The sequence below is a fragment of the Phocoena phocoena genome, chromosome 5 (assembly GCF_963924675.1).
Source record: "Phocoena phocoena chromosome 5, mPhoPho1.1, whole genome shotgun sequence".
Taxonomy (NCBI): domain Eukaryota; kingdom Metazoa; phylum Chordata; class Mammalia; order Artiodactyla; family Phocoenidae; genus Phocoena; species Phocoena phocoena.
Window position 1 is genome coordinate 40,821,240 of NC_089223.1, and position 19,290 is coordinate 40,840,529.

Here is a 19,290-nt window from a genome sequence, read left to right on the forward strand (position 1 = left end):
AATTAACATGCAGTGACATCATCTGTGGGAATGAGGATTTGAGGAAGACAGAAGAGGTTGATGATTTATGAGGTCTATTCCAGGTTGTTTTTTGTACAAGGGAACTGTATGAAATGAGAAACTGCATTAGGTCACCTTTCACAAGGTGTGTGGAAATGCCAGCTGGGTGTGGAAGACGAGGCATCAGGCAGTAAACTACATTTTATAAATCCCTGGTTTCACTGATTTTTATTCTGGTGATGTAGTGGTTCTGAGTGTTCGGGGGAGTTCAGGTTCTGAGTTGCTGATTAGTTCCTCTGGCCTTGAGAAAGATGCAGGATGATGTACAGCCTTCTTCAGTGCACATCTGAGCTCCACAAAGCAACCTCTGGTCTCATATATTTCATGTGGTTTTTTGGTCCTTCCAAAGACGTCATCAGCGTAATTTCTAGGAGACAGTTTGAAGGATTTTTGTGCAAGGTCATACCCTGCTTCACCAAGAGAACATTAAAAGCTTACCTTACTTTCTCTTTCACGTTCCTCACTGAATTCCTGAGCAGTCACTGTTAAGCTAGAATAAATTTGCACATTTCTACTTTCTTTTTCTGGACCACAAATGGGTGGGCACTAGTGATATTAAGACAGCAATTTATAATAATAGGCTTCCAATTATTGAGCTCTTGCCATATACTTATCAAAGAGCCTTACATGTTTTAACTTCCTTAATCCTCATGGCAGCCCTAGGAAGTAGGTATTATTATGATCCCATTCTATAGATGAGAAAATTGAGGCTTAGAGAGGTTAAGCGATTTGCACAGCATCACCCAGCAACTCTGTGGCAGACTCTGGATCCAGGACACATGCTTAGGGATCCAGCTCTATTCTGTGTTCCCACTGTAATGGAGAGTGGAAGAATTATCATTTTGCCTCTCACTTTTGGTATATCATATCCACTGAGCAGCTGCGAGTGTGTTGGATGAGGAGATACAAGTTCAGTGCTTGGCGCTTGATGGTCATGTGCAGTAGTAGCCTAGCATTTTTCAGTCACATAAGATTCTACCTGAATTTCCTTCTCAGATCCCCATGTCTTGAACTTACAGAACTTACCTATCCTTTGGGGATTTCTTTTTTGCTCTTGTTTGCTTCATGTTTGTTTCAGGCCTGTGGAGTTGGTGTCAGAGCCCAGCAAGAGAGCGCCAGCATCACGAGGAGTCGTCGTTTGTTTTGGCACTTGGAGCTGTGACTGTGGGTCAGAAGGGGTTGTTGTGATGCTGTTTCAAAGCTCTGGATCAGGGACTCCCGGGCACAAGGATTTCATTTCCAGGTAGCCTGTGGTCAGATGGCTTTATAGTCTTTTTTTGTGTTTGTTTTTTGCCTTAGGGATAGGAAGGCACATGAAATAATTGCATGTGGCAAAGAGTCTAGACAAGATTCTTTAGAACTGGTGAATCGAGAATGTTAAAAGCAGTGATGTCATTGTCATCTATAAAATAAAATTAATAATATTACTCAACTTTTTTATACCTCCCAGGATGCCCTGAGGATTCATTTGATTCCAGATCTATAAAATACAACTAGCTCTTTAGGAAAAACATATGTTTGTGTATTTGTAAAGGCTTTTTGAAAATTATGTGTAAAATGTTGGTCACTGCTAAGTGAGGAAGATGTCCCCTGGCCTTAATTATTTCATGTACTTAAAGAAAACACCTAGTCACTTGGAATGCTTGGGTATCATCTGATTCATCAGGGCAGGATTCTCTTAAATTGTTGTCACCTAAGAATCCATGTACTTCTCCAATAGCTCGTGGACAGAGTGACTTCATCATTTTTATGGGAAATGATGGCAGGTATCAGATAAGATATTTGGGCTGCGGTGAACAGAGTATCTGAATGTATTCGCTGTGGTAAAAGGTTCAGCTGCTGTAAAAAGAAACCCAACAACAGTGTGGCTTAAAAATGAAGTTTGTTTTCTCAAGTATCGGTCCCGGGCGGGTGTCCCATATCAGCGGGAGAGGAGAGGTTCATGGCAGGCCGTGCTCAAAGTAACTTCTTTCTTCTGGTCACCACTGTCTCAGCCCATAGGAAATGAGTGTTTGAGAGACGTGTGTGCCGGGACAGGAAGTGGCACCCATCTCTTCTACTCACATTCCATTGGCAGGAATTCAGTCCCAGTGCTACTTCACATGCAGAGGAGGCTGGGCAGCCAAATGATGCCTAGCTATTCTTTTAACACAGTGGAAGAAGGGGAAAGTGGATTTTCATAGACAGCTAGCTAACAATCTTTTTAAATTTTTATTGAAATATAGTTGATTTATAATGTTGTGTTAGTTTCAGGTGTACAGCAAAGTGACTCAGATATATATATAGATTCTTTTCCACTATAGGTTATTATAAGATATTGAATATAGTTCCCTGAGCTATACAATAGGTTATTTATTTTATATACAGTAGTGTGTACATGTTAATCCCAAACTCCTAATTTATGCCTCCCCCCCTTCCCCTTTGGTAACCATAAGTTTGTTTTCTATGTCTGTGAGTCTCTTTCTGTTTTGTAAATAAGTTCATTTGTATCATTTATTTAGATTCCACATATAAGTGATATCATATGGTATTTGTCTTTCTCTGTCTTATACTTCACTTAGTATAATAATCTCTAGGTCCATTCATGTTGCTGCAGATGGCACTGTTTCGTTCTTTTTTATGGATGAACTAATTTTCCATTGTATGTATATACCACATCTTCTTTATCCATTCATCTGTTGATGGACACTTAGGTTGACAGCTAACAGTCATATGATTTTGTCTCTTTCTGGCTTACTTCACTTAGTATGATAATCTCTAGGTCCCTCCATGTTGCTGCAATGGCATTATTTCATTCTTTTTTCTTTTTATTTTTTTATGAGTAATATTTCATTTTATATATATATATATATATATATATACCACATCTTCTTTATCCATTCCTCTGTTGATGGACATTTAGGTTGCTTCATGTCTTGACTATTGTAAATATTGCTGCAATGAACATTGGGGTGCATGTATCTTTTTGAATTATGGTTTTCTCTGAATATATGCCCAGGAGTGGGATTGCAAGATCACATGGTAACTCTATTTTTACTTTTTTAAGGAACCTCCATACTGTTTTCCATAGTGGCTGCACCAGTTTACACTCCCACCAACAGTGTAAGAGCGTTCACTTTTCTCCATACCCTCTCCAACAGTTATTATTTGTAAACTTATTAATGATGGCCATTTTGACCAGAGTGAGGTGATACCTCACTGTAGTTTTGATTTCAATTTCTCTAATAATTAGCAATGTTAAGTATCTTTTTTTGTGTGTGCTTTTTAAACATTTATTTTATTTTTAATAGATCTTTATTAGAGTATAATTGCTTCACAATACTGTGTTAGTTTCTGTTGCACAACAAAGCGAATCAGCCGTATGCATACATATGTCCCCATATCCTCTCCCTCTTGAGCCTCCCTCCCACCCTTCCTACCCCACCCCTCTAGGTCACTGCAAAGCACTGAGCCGATCTCACTGTGCTATGCTGCTGCTTCCCACCAGCCAACTATTTTATATTCGGTAGTGTATACATGTCGATGCTACTCTCACTTCGCCCCAGCTTCCCCCTCCCACCCCATGTCCTCAAGTCCATTCAGGGCAGATTTATTCCTGCCCTGCAACTAGTTCATCAGTACCTTTTTTTTTTAAGATTCCATATATATATGCATTAGCATATGGTATTTGTTTTTATATTTTATAACAGCTTTATTGGAGTATAATTACTTTACAATGGTGTGTTTGTTTCTGCTTTATAACAAAGTGAGTCAGCTATATGTATACATATATCCCCATATCCCCTCCCTCTTGCGTCTTCCTCCCACCCTCCCTATCCCACCCTTCTATGTGGACACAAAGCACCGAGCTGATCTCCCTGTGCTATGCGGCTTCTTCCCACTAGCTATCTATTTTACATTTGGTAGTGTATATATGTCCATGCCACTCTCTCACTTCGTCCCAGCTTCCTCTTCCCCCTCCCCATGTCCTCAAGTCCATTCTCTACGTCTGCGTCTTTATTCCTGTCCTGACCCTAGGTTCCTCAGAACCGTTTTTTTTTTTTTTTAGGTTCCATATTTATGTATTAGCATACGGTATTTGTTTTTCTCTTTCTGACTTACTTCATTCTGTATCACAGTCTCTAGGTCCATCCACCTCACTACAAATAACTCAATTTCATTTCTTTTTATGGCTGAGTAATATTGCATTGTATATATGTGCCACATCTTTTTTATCCATTCATCTGTTGATAGACATTTAGGTTGCTTCTGCGTCCTGGCTATTGTAAATAGTGCTGCAATGAACATTGTGGTACATGTCTTTTTTTCAATTATGGTTTTCTCAGGGTATGTGCCCAGTAGTGGGATTGCTGGGTTGTATGGTAGTTCTATTTTTAGTTTTTTAAGGAACCTCCATACTGTTTTCCATAGTGGTTGTATCAATTTACATTCCCACCAACAATGCAGGAGGGTTCCCTTTTCACCACACCCTTTCCAGCATTTATTGTTTCTAGACATTTTGATAATGGCCATTCTGACCGCGTGAGGTGATACCTCATTGTAGTTTTGATTTGCATTTCTCTAATGATTAGTGATGTTGAGCATCTTTTCATGTGCCTCTTGCCCATCTGTATGTTTTCCTTGGTGAAATGTCTATTTAGGTCATCTGCCCATTTTTTAACTGGATTGTTTGTTTTTTTGATATTGAGCTCCATGAGCTGTTTGTATATTTTGGAGATTAATCCTTTGTCTGTTGTTTCATTTGAAAATATTTTCTCCCATTCTGAGGGTTGTCTTTTTGTCTTGTTTATGGTTTCCTTTGCTGTGCAAAAGCTTTTAAGTTTAATTAAGTCCCATTTGTTTATTTTTGTTTTTATTTCCATTACTCTAGGAGGTGGGTCAAAAAAGATCTTGCTGTGGTTTATGTCAAAGAGTGGTTTTTCCTATGTTTTCCTCTAAGAGTTTTATAGTGTCTTGTCTTACATTTAAGTCTTTACTCCATTTGGAGTTTATTTTTGTGTATAGTGTTAGGTAGTGTTCTAATTTCATTCTTTTACCTGTAGCTGTCCAGTTTTTCCAGCACCACTTATTGAAGAGGCTGTCTTTTCTCCATTGTATGTTCTTGCCTCCTTTGTTATAAATTAGGTTCCCATATGTGTGTGGGTTTATCTCTGGGCATTCTATCTTATACCATTGACTATATTTCTGTTTTTGTGCCAGTACCATACTGTCTTGATTACTGTAGCTTTGTGGTATAGTTTGAAGTTGGGGAGCCTGATTTCTCCAACTCCATTTTTCTTTCTCAAGATTGCTTTTGCTATTCGGGGTCTTTTGTGTTTCCATACGAATTGTAAAAATTTTTGTTCTAATTCTGTGAAGAATGCCATTGGTAGTTTGATAGGGATTGCACTGAATCTGTAGATTGCTTTGGGTAGTATAGTCATTTTCACAATATTGATTCTTCCAATCCAAGAACATGGTATATTTCTCCATCTGTATGTGTCATCTTTGATTTCTTTCATCAGTGTTTTATAGTTTTCTGAGTACAAGTCTTTTGCCTCCTTAAGCAGGTTTATTCCAAGGTATTTTATTCCTTTTGTTGCAGTGGTAAATGGGAGTGTTTCCTTAATTTCTCTTTCTGATTTTTCGTTGTTGGTGTATAGGAATGCCAGAGATTTCTGTGCATTAATTTTGTATCCTGAAACCTTACCAAATTCATTGATTAGTTCTAGTAGTTTTCTGGTGACATCTTTAGTATTTTCTATACTATGTATAGTATCATATCATTGGCAAACGGTGACAGTTTTACTTCTTCTTTTCCAATTTGTATTCCTTTTATTTCCTTTTCTTCTCTGATTGCTGGGGCTAGGACTTCCAAAACTATGTTGAATAAGAGTGGTGAGGATGGAGATCCTTGTCTTGTTCCTGATCTTAGTGGAAATGCTTTCAGTTTTTCACCATTATGTATGATGCGTGCTGTGAGTTTGTCATATATGGCCTTTATTATGTTGTTGTAGTTTCCCTCTATGCCCATTTTCTGGAGAGTTTTTATCATAAATGGGTGTTGCATTTTGTCAAAAGCTTTTTCTGCATCTGTTGAGATGATCATATGGTTTTTATTACTTAATTTGTTAATGTGGTGTATCACATTGGTTGATTTGCATATATTGAAGAATCCTTGCATCCCTAGGATAAATCCCACTTGATCATGGTGTATGATCCTTTTAATGTGCTGTTGGATTCTGTTTGTTAGTGTTTTGTTTAGGATATTTGCATCTACGTTCATCAGTGATATTGGTCTATGATTTTCTATTTTGTGATATCTTTTTCTCGTTTTGGTATCAGGGTGATGGTGGCTTCACAGAATGAATTTGGGAGTGTTTCTCCCTCTGCAGTTTTTTAGAAGAGTTTGAGAAGGATTGGTGTTAGCTCTTCTCCAAATGTTTGATAGAGTTTGCCTGTGAAGCCATTTTGTCCTGGGCTTTTCTTTGTTGGGAGCTTTTTAATCATGGTTTCAATTTCATTACTTGTGATAAGTCTGTTTATATTTTCTAATTCTTCCTGGTTCAGTCTTGGAAAATTGTACCTTTCCAAGAATTTATCCATTTCTTCATGGTTGCCCCTTTTATTGGCATATAGTTATTTGTAGTAGTCTCTTACAATCCTTTGTATTTCTGCTGTGTCAGTTGTTATTTCTCCTTTTTCATTTCTAATTTTATTGATTTGCGTCCTCTCCCTTTTCTTCTTGATGAGTCTGGCTAAGGGTTTATCAATTTTGTTTATCTTCTCAAAGAACCAGTTTTTAGTTTTATTGATCTTTGCTACTGTTTTCTTCATTTCTATTTCATTTACTTCTGCTCTGATCTTTATGATTTCTTTCCTTCTACTTTGGGTTTTCTTTGTTCTTCTTTCTCTAGTTGTTTTAAGTGTAGGGCTAGATTGTTTATTTGAGATTTTTCTTGTTTCTTGAGGTGAGATTGTATTGCTATATACTTCCCTCTTAGAACTGCTTTTGCTGCATCCCATAGGTTTTGGGTCGTCAACAAATTGTCATTTGTTTCTATGTATTTTTTTATTTCTTCTTTGATTTCTTCAGTGATCTCTTGGTTATTTAGTAACGCACTGTTTAGCCTCCATGTATTTGTGTTTTTTACAGTTTTTTTTTTCCTGTAATTGATTTCCAGTCTCATAGCATTGTGGTCAGAAAAGATGCTTGATACAATTTCAATTTTCTTAATTTTTCTGAGGCTTGATTTGTGACCCAAGATGTGATCTATCCTGGAGAATGTTCCATGTGCACTTGAGAAGAAAGTGTATTCTGCCACTTTTGGGTGGAATGTTCTATAAATATCAATTAGATCTATCTGGTCTGTTGTGTCATTTAAAGCTTGTGTTTCCTTATTTATTTTCTGTTTGGATGATCTGTCCATTGGTGTAAGTGGGGTGTTAAAGTCCCCTACTATTATTGTGTTACTGTCAATTTCTCCTTTCATGGTTGTTAGCATTTGCCTTATGTATTAAGGTGCTCCTATGTTGGGTGCATAAACATTTATAATTGTTATATCTTCTTCTTGGATTCATCCTTTGACCATTATGTAGTGTCCTTCTTTGTCTCTTGTAACAGTCTTTATTTTAAAGTCTGTTTTATCTGATACAAGTCATGCTACTCCAGCTTTCTTTTGATTTCCATTTGCATGGAATATCCTTTTCCATCCCTTCACTTTCAGTCTGTACGTGTCCCTAGGTCTGAAGTGGGTCTCTTGTAGGTAGCATATATGTGGGTCTTGTTTTTGTATCCATTCAGCCAGTCTGTGTCTTTTGGTTGGGGCATTTAATCCATTTATGTTCAAGGTTATTATCGTATATATGTTCCTATTACGATTTTCTTAATTATTTTGTGTTTTTTTTTTTGTGGGTCTTTTTCTTCTCTTGTGTTTCCCACCTAGAGAACGTTTTTAGCTTTCTTGTAAGGCTGGTTTGGTGGTGCTGAATTTCTCTTAGCTTTTGTTTGTCTGAAAAGCTTTTGACTTCTCCATCAGATCTGAATGAGATCCTTGCTGGGTAGAGTAATCTTGGCTGTAGATTTTTCTCTTTCATCACTTTAAGTATATCCTGCCACTCCCTTCTGGCCTGCAGAGTTTCTGCTGAAAAATCAGCTGATAACCTTATGGGGATTCCTTTGTATGTTCTTTTTGGTTTTTCCCTTGCTGCTTTTAATATTTTTTCTTTGAATTTAATTTTTGTTAGTTTGATTAATATGTGTCTTGATGTTTTTTTCCTAGGGTTTATCCTGTATGGGACTCTCTGTGCTTCCTGGACCTGGGTGACTATTTCCTTTCCCATGTTAGGAAAGTTTTCAACTATAATCTCTTCAAATGTTTTCTCAGACCCTTTCTTTCTCTCTTCTTCTTCTGGGACACTTATAGTTTGAATGTTGGTGTGTTTAGTGTTATCCAGAGGTCTCTGAGATTTTCAATTCTTTTCATTCTTTTTTCTTTATCCTGTTCCTTGGCAGTTATTTCCACCATTTTGTCTTCGAGCTCACTTATTCATTCTTCTGCTTCAGTTATTCTGTTATTGATCCCTTCTAGTGTATTTTTCATTTCAGTTATTGTGTTGTTCATCTCTGTTTGTTTGTTCTTTAGTTCTTCTAGATTTTTAAGTATGTTTTCATGTGTCTTTTGGCCTGTATGTCTTCTTCGGAGAAATGTCTGTTTAGATCTTCTGTGACATTTTCCTTGTGTCTGTTCTTTTTTTTAAAATTGTGGTAAAATATCATATAAAAGTTACCATTTTAAGTGTATAATTTAGTGGCATTAAGTACATTCACATTGTTTTGCAACCATCACCTTCATCCATCTCCAGAACTCTTCTCATCTTGCAAACTCTGTAGCCATTAAATACTAACTCCCTATCCCCTTTTTCCCCCAGCCCCTAACAACCACCATTCTACTTTCCAACTCAATAAAGTTGATTACTCTAGGTACCTCATATAAGTGGAATCACACAGTATTTGTCCTTCTGTGACTGGCTTATTTCACCTAGCATTATGTCCTCAAAATGTCCATGTTGTATAGTATGTCAGAATTTCCTTCCTCTTTAGGCTGAATAATACTCCATTGTATGTTTACACCACATTTTGTTTAGCCATCCATTGATCGACACTGGTTGCTTCCACCTTTTAGTTACCTTGAAAAATGCTGCTGTGAACATGGGTGTGCAAATATCTCTGAGTCTCTGCTTTCAGTCCTTATGGGTGTGTATCCAGAAATGTGTTACTGGCCCATATGGTAATTCTATGTTTAATTTTTTGAGGAACTACCACACTGTTTTCCATAGCAGCTGCCCTATTTTACATTCCTGCCAATACTACACAAAGGTTCCAGTTTCTCTCCATCCTCACCAACATTTGTTATTTTCTGGGGTTTTTTTGGTTTGGGTTTTGACTTTGATAATAGACATCCTAATCAGTGTCATGTGGTACATATTTTTTTGATGATGTAGGTTTCTAACATTATTTTTCTATTATGGTAAAATACATATAACATAAAATGTACCATTTTAACCATTTTTAAGTATATAATTCAGAGGCACTGATTAGATTGACAATGTTTTATAACCATCACCACTCTATTTCTAAAATTCTTTCATCGCCCCATGGATGAAGTTTTTAAAAGTGAATTTTAGACACTATGACAATTAATCCCCAAATACTTCAGTGTGCATCTCTAGAAAATAGATACCTTTTCCTATATAATACAATATTTTTATTGTAAGAGCCTTCACTTACATTCCATTGGACAGAACTTACACACAGGGCCACACTCACTTGAAAGGGAGGCTGCTAATTATAGTGTAGTTGAGCAGCCACTTGCCCAGCTATAATGGAAGAAGGGAGAGCAGATTTTGATGCTATACCAACCTACAGTAATAAAGCAATGAAGACTTAATTGGTTCACATTACAAGAAGTTTGGGAGCTGGTGATATCGGGAATTTAGTACAGTGTCTAATGAATGATACTATCAAGGAGTCAGTTCTTTCCATCTGCTACTCTGCCATCCTTAGTATTTTGGCTTTGGGTCCTTGTGTTTGTTGTCTCATGGTTACATGATGGCTGCCATAGCACTAGGTATCATACTTTCACAACAGCATCCCAAGGGGGAAAGGAGAAGAGTGGGCAGAAAAGAGGCTTTCCGTTTCATCTCATTGGCCAGGTGCAAGGGAGTCTGGAAAGATATTTGTCTAAGGAAAATGAGATAGCTATAATTGGCTTATACTGGCCATGACTTATACTCTTGGGCCGAACACATTGCTGTGCTGGGTAAAACTAGATTCTGTTAGCTAAGAAAAAGAGGAGAAATGATTTTTGAGTTGGCAATTATATTTGCCATATGTGGGAAATATTTTTATTATTGAAGATATAAATGGACTCTGAGGAGGATCTTGGCATAGAAATTCTAAGAGGTTAATATTGAATTGAAATACTGGAAGAAGGGACTTCCTTCTGGGATTATTCCGTGAATGGTGTGAGGACAGTATGTTCCATCTATTTCTGAGAAAAAGAATCATTTGGGCCATAGCGTGAATGGATCCCTATAAGTCATTTGTCGACTGAATGAAAGCGGTTGATTTTAGAAATCAAGAGCCCATTGAAGAAAAACCAGTCACCATTCGTTCTACATAGAAACTATCATATTCCTTTGGAGATGGTAATATTTTAAAGAATTCCGTTATTAATTAATATATTGTTTCTTTCCAGTGTTCGTGGAAATTAATTTGGCTCAAAATTGACCTCATAGCTTGAATAGTATTGTTTATATCTGTATGATTAAAGGAAGTCATATATTTTTATATGACACCAAGTCACTCAAGCTATCATGCTTTCCCAAACTTAGGATTTTGAAAGCAAAATTTGAACCATCAGCATATTGAGTTTGCTATATTGAAGATCTCTATGCTGACTTACATCTGAGACCCTGTAAACATTTTAGGGATGAAACAAAACAAAACCAATAGTCCTTGTCTTTACCACCTATAATTGTAAATGAATTACAAAATAACTCACGCTCTCCACATTTGTCTATGATACACGTGGAAAATAACTCGAGATTCCCAGAAGGTTAAAAAAAATCAAGGATGCTCTTGGTCCATAGACACTGCAACAATCCTGGTCATTAGTGGGTGACTCGTTAATCTTTCCTGCTCCATGCCAGCTGGCCCTGGGAGCAGAATGAAAAATTGCTTTGGTAGAGAGCTTATTTCCTGATAAATTACAAAATTTTAAGAAAGATAACTGAAGACCCCGAAGATCACTTGCAGTGGCATATAGTTAAGACTTATTGAAAAGCCATCAAATGTTAGGCACTGTTATCAGAGCCTTAAATGTATTTTCAACCCTCATAAAAACCCGATGAGTAGGTACTATTATCGTTCCCACTTTACTGATGAAGAAACTGAGGCACAGAGAGGACTGAAAAACCGAGATCACACAACCACTATAATAAGTGGCAGAGCTGGGATTACAAGCCCTGGTAAGCTGGCTTCTGAGTCCATGAACTCTAGCTGCCTCTCACCACTACCCTAGGTTATACAAAATCCTTCCAATTCATAACAAGCAAATTGTTTCCAGCCCCAAAAGATATTATCTTAACTTTTGAGACATTTCACTGTCATAAGTAGTTTCTTATTAACAAAGTTTTAAAATCTGTAAATCAAGATGATCCAATGGGCTTTCTTTTTCCATTTGTTGCTTGGAGGAGTTTTACCACCACCTGAAAGAATGGAAAGTTTGTCTTCAAGGATTATTATTGGTAACAGTATGCTATATTCTTTGACTTGAGTAGCTTCATTAGATTATACTATAAGAATCATCTGTTTGGAATTTGGTGATAAAATTATGAATATATGACCTCAACTTTATCAAGACCTGTTCATGTAGTTGGAGTCAAATCACGTTTTTCAAGTCACGTTCATGTAGTTGGAGTCTTGGGTGCTGAGCAAATGTGGGCTTAAGTAACACTTTGTTTCTTTCCATGAGATTGTAAATTTTCAAATGACCAAGTGTTCTCTTGAGCATTAAAGCTCGAAGACTTACAGAGGAACAAAAATGTCGACAGCAGAGCCACTGCAAACGTTTGACAGTTCATTTTTCTTTCTGAGGAAGAAGGAGCGCTCAGGGAAGCAGGGAGCAGATTGAGATTTTCAGCCTTTGACTCTGACTGCTCAGCAGTCCCCACTGTGCAGTCCCACTCCTACCACAGATTCCATGAAAGAGACTGAAGATCGCTCAAACTTTTATTGGAAGAAAAGAACATGCAAAAGAAATGTACAGGGGATTAGCAGTACTGGCATTCGAGGAGGATTTGACCATCTGGATAACAGCTTTGCAAATCATTTGGGTAAATGACACCATTTGGAGGGGAGTCTTCCAAACTGAGTCTAAATGCCAGAACCCTTTCGAGAAGGTTTATGCAATTCTGGCTCTTTTCCTCCTTTTGTCAGAAACGCATTAGGTGACCTTGTTCCAGATATAGTTTACTATTTGGGACATGGAAGCAATTATCCTAAGTTTTTTCCTATGAGGTATTATTGGAAGATTAATATCAATGGAGTAAATATTACACAAAAATTTTAAAAAGTATAATTCAGAATGCACAGATAAAACTATCTTAAGAGTATGGAGTAGTCCTTCCTTCTTCCCCTCTTTCTTTAAAAAGGCAAGGAAAAATGTATCCTCATAGCTGGTAGGTACCATGTTGATGCAGCTCAGGGAAAGAGTGGAACTTGTCCTTGCTTGGAAATATAAGTAAAGTTTGTGTGACACTTTCTACTGTGATAGGAAGCATTGGGCCAGTTTATTTTAATGGTGTCTGGAAGGATGGGAGAAAGAGAACCACCTCTCAGTTTTAACTTTTAATTCTTAGATAACATTGAGGCAATGAAGAGAGTTGATTGAATAGATCTATTCATTTTTTTCTTTTAGAAGTACTTCCAGTCAAACATCTGAAATTGTCAAGCCAGAACACCTTATGAACCAAACCAAATCAAACATTCATCTCCTGGCATCTCCAGAAATTCTCCTCCAGCACAGAAAGTAGAGAGTATATCAGTGTTTTTTTCTATTGCAGGTTCTTTGGTTACATTATCAGCTGGGTATGCGCTAAGGAAAGACAAATAGATTATTTTGGACAAGAAAAGTATATGTAACAGAGTCCCCTTCTTTGGTTAACACAGTCCCACCAGGGAGGGAGAAGGAAATAAAAGCATCAGGATATGTCAGATGGGGTATTGGTAGGTTAACAAAACCAGAAGCTGGTCCTGAAAGAGCATTTTACTTTGATTTTCTGGTCTCCATGATAACTCAAAGGTGGGTAAGGAGGTGAAGTAAGTAAGGGAACTTTCCCCATCTACACACATACACCTCACTGTTCTGTTCTTAACCTCATACTCGTCAGTTGACAAAAGAACCTGGCATGGTAGGGTGTATTATGGCTTAAATATATGTTCTTCATTATAAGAATCTTCTTTACTACTTATTACTAAGTCAGAAGACTGACTTAGCTCATCACCTATTTCCTGATCCTTGTTAAAGTGATTTATAAATGGTCTAGGGTCTAATCCAATTGAATAAGACAATAGAAATCTATTGTTTAAAAAGACATAACCAGATCGCAGATTTAAATGTAAAATTATACATCTTTTAGGAAAAAAATACAGGAGGAAATCTTCGATATTAAGGGCTAGGCAAAGTTCTTAGGCTTGACATCAAAATCATGATCCACAAAAGGAAAACTTGGTAAGTTAGAACTCATCAAAATTTAAAAAGACAGTCTTTTAAATAAATAGTTCTGGATACTATCAAGAAACCAGAAAATAGGGAATTCCCTGGTGGTCCAGTGGTTAGGACCCCATGCTTTCACTGCCAAAGGCCCGGGTTCAATCCCTGGTCAGGGAACTAACATTCCACAAGCTGCACAGTGTGGCCAAATAAATAAATAAATAAAATCTGACACAATCCCTGTTTAAATAAAAAAGAAGAAAAAGAAACCAGAAAATAACAAGTGTTGGTGATGATGTGGAGAAACTGGAACCCTTGTACATCACTGGTGGGAATGTAAAATGGTGCAGCTACCATGGGGGTTCTCAAAACCTTAAACATAAAATTACCACATGACCACCAAGTACCAGCAATTTAATTCCTAGGTATATACCCAAAAGAACTGAAAGCAGGGACATGAATAGATATTTGTGTATGTCATACATATGTTTATAGCAGCATTATTCACAATAACCAAAAGGTGGAAACAAGCCAAGTGTCCATTTACAGACGAATGGGTAAACAAAATATGGCATATACATACAGTGGTATATTATTCAGCCTTAAAAAGAAATGAAGGGCTTCCCTGGTGGCGCAGTGGTTAAGAATCTGCCTGCCAATGCAGGGGACACAGGTTTGAGCCCTGGCCCGGGAAGATCCCACATGCCATGGAGCAACTAAGCCCAGGCGTCACAATTACTGAGCCTGTGCTCTAGAGCCCACTAGCCGCAACTACTGAGCCCGTGTGCCACAACTACTGAAGCCTGTGTGCCTAGAGCCCGGGCTCCGCAACAAGAGAGGCTACCGCAATGAGAAGCCCACGCACCACAACGAAGAGTAGCCCACGCTCGCCGCAACTAGAGAAAGCTGCGTGCAGCAACAAAGAACCAAAGCAGCCAAAAATAAATAAGTAAAATTGATTAATTTAAAAACAAAAAGAAATGAAGTTCTGGGACTTCCCTGGTGGTCCAGTGATAAAGAATCTGCCTTCCAATGTAGGTGACACGGGTTCGATCCCTGGTTAGGGAACTAAGATCCCACATGCTGCGGGGCAACTAAGCCCGCACACCACAACTACTGAGCTTGCACACCTCAACTACAGAAGAGAAAACCTGCAGGCCACAACTAGAGAGAAGCCCATGCGCTGCAAAGAAAGATCCCGCATGCCTCAACAAATATCCCGCGTGCCGCAGCTAAGACCCAACACAGCCAAAAATAAATTAAATAAATAAATAAAATTTTAAAAAAGGAAAAGAAACGAAGTTCTGATACATGCTACATCATGCTTGAACCTCAAGAACTTTATAATAAATGAAATAAGCCAGACACAGAAAGACAAATACTGTATGATTCCACTTACATGAGGTAGCTAGAGTAGTCAAAATCCTAGAAATAGAGAGTAGAATGGTGGATACCAGGGGCTGGGGGAGGAGGGAATAGAGTTATTGTTTAACGGGTATAGAGTTTCAGTTTGAGAAGATGAAAAGGTTCTGGAGATGAATAGTGGTGATGGTTGCACAACAATATGAAGGTACTTAATGCCACTGAGTTGTACACTTAAAATGGTTAAAATGGTAAAATTTTTACATTATGTATATTGTATCACACATACACAAAAATAATTTTTAAAAAGACCCTGTATAAGAGGATAGAGATGCTACAGACTTGTTACAAACTACATGTCCAAAACAGACTAGTATCTAGAATATATGAAGAAATCTCAAACTGTTATTTTGTTCTCAACTGTAAAAAAAAAAAAGAAAGAAATCCAAGTTGAACATGGGTAAAAGACAAGAATAGACATTTCACTGAAGAGAGCGTACAGATGGCAAATAAGCACAGGAAAAGATGTTTAATATCACTAGCCACCAGGGAAATGCAAATTAAAACCACAATGAGATGTCATTTTATGACTCTCAGAATGGCTAACATAAAAAATTGTGATAGCACCAATTAACACTGATTATTTAATGATAACACCAAATAGTGATATCATCGATAGTGATAATGATGTGAAGAAACCGCATCAATCATACATTGCTGGTAGGAAAATAAAATGGTACAGCTGCTCTGGAAACAGTTTGACCAAGTCTTTAAAAACTAAACATGTATTAGGTTTGCACAGTGGCAGTATTGTAGCCAATGAGGTTTATCCAAGGTGTGATTATTGCTAACTGAAAACTTTTCCCAATACCCCACCATAACGACTTGAAATATAGTCCGCAATGGCAATTTTTGACAGACTCTATGGAGATTGAAAGAAAAAAACGAATCATGTATTAGCAAATGACCCAGCAATTGCAATCTTGGGTGTTTATTCCAGAGAAATAAAAACTTATGTTCCGAGACTTCCCTGGTGGCACAGTGGTTAAGAATCCACCTGCCAATGCAGGGGACGCGGGTTCGATCCCTGGTCCAGGAAGATCCCACATGCCATGGAGAAACGAGGCCCATGCGCCACAACTACTGAGCCTGCGCCCTAGAGCCCGTGAGCCACAACTACTGAGCCCACGCACAGCAACTATGAAAGCCCAGGCGCCTAGAGCCTGTGCTCCACAACAAGAGAAGCCCCTGCTCGGCACAACTAGAGGAAGCCCACACGCAGCAGCGGAGACCCAATGCAGCCTAAATAAATAAATAAATATTTAAAAAATAGTAATAATCAATTTAAAAAAACTTATGTTCCCACAAAAATCTGTACACTAATGTTCATAGCTTCTTGATTTGCAATGGCCAAAATCTTGAAACAAACCGGATACCTTGTAAGAGGTAAATCAACACACTTGGTCCATCCATACCATGGAATACTACACAACAATGAAAGGTACCAAACTGTTGATCAGCACAAACCTTAGATGGTCTCCAGGGAATTATGATGACTGAAAAAAAGTCAGTCCTAAAATTTGCATACTATATGATTCCATTTGTATATCATTCTTGAAATGGTAAAATTATAGAAATGGAGAACAGATTAATGGGTGCTAGAGATCATTAAGGAGGGTGCAGGGAAGGGAAGTGGGTGTGGTTATAAAAGGGCGACATTAGGGATCTTTGAGGTGTTGGAACAGTCCTGTACCTTGACTGTAGTGGTGGCCACGTGAATCTACACATGTAGTAAAATTGCATAAACTAAATACACGTGCACACACACACACAGAAAGGAGAGCATGTAAAGCTGGTGGAATCTGAATAAAGTGAAAGGATTATATCAATGTCAGTATCTTGGTGTTGATATTGTACTGTGGTTATACAGGATGGGAAGACAGAGTGAAGGATGTACAGGCAGATTTCTTTCTTACAACTGCCCATGAATTTGCAGTTTTCTCTAAGGGGGAAAAAAAAAAAAAAAAAGCATAGGTGCTTCCCTGGTGGCGCAGTGGTTGAGAGTCCACCTGCTGATGCAGGGGACACAGGTTCGTGCCCCGGTCTGGGAAGATCCCACATGCCGTGGAGCGGCTGGGCCTGTGAGCCATGGCCGCTGAGCCTGCGCGTCCAGAGCCTGTGCTCCACAACGGGAGAGGCCACAACAGTGAGAGGCCCGCATACCACACACACACACACACACACACACACATACACACACACACACACACACACACACACAAAAAGAAAGAAAATAAAACAATTTAGGAGAGTAGCCATTAGCCATCTTAGCTGCTTCCAAAACAAAATAAGAAAAGCAGTGCACACTTAATGATAACCAGAGGGTAGAAACTTAAGAAGGTGGGCCTTCAATATATGTGTAAGAAAAAGGTATTAATTAATTTTTTGGAGAGTCATCTGAAGACAGAAACTATTATTAATACTATCAGGAAGGGAGTCTGCCCTGTTCTAGAAAAGCAGGAGCCCAGAGAAGAAAGTGTTAAGCTGTCGTGAGGCCCTGCCCTTGTCCTAACAGGTGTATTGATCTGCTTGGCAGTTAAGAGTTGGCAGGGGGGCTTCCCTGGTGGCGCAGTGGTTGAGAGTCCGCCTGCCGATATAGGGGACACGGGTTTGTGCCCTGGTCCGGGAAGATCCCACATGCCGCGGAGCGGCTGCGCCCGTGAGCCATGGCCGCTGAGCCTGCGCGTCCGGAGCCTGTGCTCCGCAACGGGAGAGGCCACAACAGCGAGAGGCCCGCGTACCGCAAAAAAAAAAAAAAAAAAAAAAAAAAGAGTTGGCAGGGATGCCACTTACAGAACGTGTATTTATGTGTGAGGTACTTTACCTGCCTTGTCATTAATCCTCAGCACAACTCTACAAAATAGAAGTTATCTCCATCATTAAACTAAGGCTTAGGAGATGAAATAACTTGCCAGAGATCACACAGCTAGTGAGTGGCTATTGTGCTTGATGCCTTGGTCTTAGAATTAATTATCTCATTAACTCTTTTCACTCTAACTTCCTGCTTCAAAATTTTGATTTTCCATATAGACATTCCTAAAAGGGAAGCCCATGTGAATATTTAACCTTTTGGCAGTTCTGTTTTCACTGTATATCAGTTAAGTTGACACTGTGATTTACTCACCAGCCTAGTGTGAAAATGGTTCATAGGCATGAGTTCTTCTGCAGCTGATTATTCTGGGTATATGGGAGCATTCTGTTACTGTAAAAATATAAGATACTGAACTTGGGTTAATTTCCAAGGTACCACCACCCTGTGAGGCTTCAGTCTTTGATGCCCTTCTCCCTCTCTTAGAATTCAGTCTTCATGCGGCAAGATGGGGAAATGGTGTTGCTGATTTAAGTAAATGGCGAGGGCTTACGGAATCAGTTACAGGCAAAGCGAAAGTTGAGAACTAGGTCCCCTAACTCTTACTCCAGTGTAACCCTTTTGGCTGTACTCATCTTGTCAGAGCGCCCTATTTCAAGGGGCAGATCCAGAAAAATTGGTTTATATGCTCAGTTAACATCCCTATTTTCTGTACTCCCTCTGCATCTTGGCTACTGGTGGAATTACTTTTGTTAGCATTATTGATAGCTTTATTATGAGCTCAATTTTCTGGACATAAATAAATGAATAGACACTGAAAAGTCATATTGTATTTGTTTAAAATGTTCATCATTTCGACATCGTATAAACTGGGCAGCCATGCACCACTGGCTCAGATAAAAGCTTTTATATATTGCATAGACTATTACATATAAAGAGTTATACTCATTAGACCTCAGTATTTCCACTGCACGGTATAGTACCTGGCACAAGTAGGTTGTTAATACCTGTGAACTGGATCAGATTGGATTAGACTGAATTAAATTGATTGAAGGTGGCTCTAATGTGTTTCGACTCCTAGATTCTGTAATTTATTTAACACCCCTACCCAAGTAGATGTTTACACTACAGCATGTCTGTTCAAAGACACATTATTAGGTCAAGTTTTCTGTCCCCTGATCTGAAAGATCTACCTAATCAGGTAGGTCAATTCTGGGAACTAAGACCTTCCTGAGACCTCGC

At 38.4% G+C, this 19,290-nt stretch overlaps 1 non-coding gene across 1 annotated transcript; it reads left to right on the plus strand.

Annotated features, from left to right (window-relative positions):
- Positions 1-15,969: 15,969 nt before the first annotated feature.
- On the plus strand, positions 15,970-16,110 carry LOC136123980 (U4 spliceosomal RNA). The gene has a single exon (XR_010655934.1). It is a non-coding gene; the product is annotated as a U4 spliceosomal RNA (small nuclear RNA).
- The last annotated feature ends 3,180 nt before the right edge of the window (positions 16,111-19,290 follow it).